Source organism: Gavialis gangeticus, unplaced genomic scaffold (assembly GCF_001723915.1).
Source record: "Gavialis gangeticus isolate Ggan-Ray unplaced genomic scaffold, GavGan_comp1, whole genome shotgun sequence".
NCBI lineage: Eukaryota > Metazoa > Chordata > Crocodylia > Gavialidae > Gavialis > Gavialis gangeticus.
In genome coordinates, this window is record NW_017729027.1 from 1,807,204 (window position 1) to 1,809,054 (window position 1,851).

Sequence of the window (1,851 nt, forward strand, 5' to 3'; positions counted from 1 at the left end):
CTGCCATGGCAGGGGGTTGGACTAGATGATCTACTCAGGCCCCTTCTGACCTTAGAAACTATGAAACTACTTCTTGCAAAGACCGAGTCAAGATTTGTAGGCTGGCATATGCCGCTAGGAACTCTGGAAAGAGCACCAGCTAAGATACCAGGGAGAGAGAGGTGGGCAAGACCAGAGAACGAGAGAGTCAGTGTGCGGCTGCCAAGAGTACGTAGCTGACCACACAGGGTTTTCAGGACTCAGAAGGGCTGTGCCAGAGGGATAAAAGGAAAGGTTGGAGCCACAGTGAGGAGCAGATGAGCAACCCCAGGGGGTGTCAGAGTTATCCAGCGAAGCAAAGGGCAGCAGCCATGAGACAGCAGGAAGCATACAGTTACAAAAGCTGTTGCAAGAAATCAAAACATGGGGGGGGTTTCACAGAACTAGCCAGGAACCCAGTGCCCAAAGGAACAGTACCAGATTCAGGATGTTGGGCCATTATGTTGTAAAAGCTAAAGCACCATTTAGGAAAATAATAAACCCTCATTGCTTTAGTGATTTTTTTTTTCAAGTTTCATTTTAAAGGGGAAGCAAGTTGAGGGGGTTTTTTTCTTCAGTTTAATAAGTGCTTCTATAAAGAGACCGTTTCCAAGGGAAAATGTGGAGGGGAATTGACACATTTGTTCTTTGTTATGAAAATATGTGAATATTTTAATGTGGTAAAATGTTATTTGCCTCTGAAGAATTCTTTTACTGTGCAACTGTACAAACAGAACAAAGGGGAAATTACTGGGGAACCAAAGGAACCACTTTGCTTCTCACTCTGTGTGGGGAAGTAAAGGAGATAAAATTGATTACGAGCTCCTGGAAGGGAAAAAGAATTTTTCTAATATTCCAAGCTGTGGGAGTCTGTGCCTTCAACAAGTAGTAGAGAAGTCTTGCTCTAACTTTTCCAAGCAAGTAGCTGATGCAGTCCCTCCATGCTCAGTCGTCTCAGTCATAAAGAGCAAATAACCAGAGCTGACAAACAGTGTGTCCACCACCTCATTACTCTCATCCCTGACTTGTTCTCACAACTGCTCCCCTTGTGCTTGCATACAGCCTTGTGCACTGCCTAAGGAGGACACAATAGAGAACACCTCCATCCATGCTCCTTGGAGGAAGCAGACTCCAAAAAGCCTTTGTGTTGCAATACCTCTCCTGCGAGGATATAAAGCTCACTTCCCTGAGGACATCTGTACGTAGACTTTCCCATGCAACAGAGGTATAATGAACAACATGATTTATGAGCAACTAGAGGAGAAGGGAAATAAAACAAAAGAAAGAAAAAGATAAAACCATTGCAAGGCAGGTACAACAACTGGCTGAATAATCTTTTGCAAACAGTAGTCATGGATATTTTAATGTCTAACTGGGAGGAGGCATCAAATAGGGTTCCCCAAGGGTCTGTCCTGGGTATGGTACTGTTCAATATCTTCATTAATAATTTGGAGTGATGAAGCACCCAGCTGAATTAAGTGCATGCCTAGCAAATTTGGATGATAGGGTTAGGATTCAGCATCATTTAGTTAAACTGGAAAAATAGTCTGAAATTAATCAACACAAATTCAAGAAGAACAAATACAAACAAAAATGAGATAATCCCATATACAAGTATAAATTGGGGAATGATCAGTGAGGCTGCAGTACTGCTTAAAAAGGACCTTGGGGTTATAATAGACTACTAGCCAAATGTGAGTCAACATTTGGTATTGTTGCAAAACAGAACAATAACATAGTGGATTGTATTAACTCTTGCACTTAGAAACTGGATTTTTAACTTGGTGCTTTAAGAATTGACACAACACTTGATTGATGAAAGGCTTGCTTGAA

The 1,851-nt window shown here is 41.9% G+C and overlaps 1 long non-coding RNA gene across 1 annotated transcript in view; it reads left to right on the top strand.

The window, feature by feature from the left end:
- The window catches only part of LOC109299836, a 15,196-nt gene that overhangs the window by 253 nt on the left and 13,092 nt on the right, over positions 1-1,851 (top strand). The gene's annotated exons all lie outside the window — the stretch shown is intronic.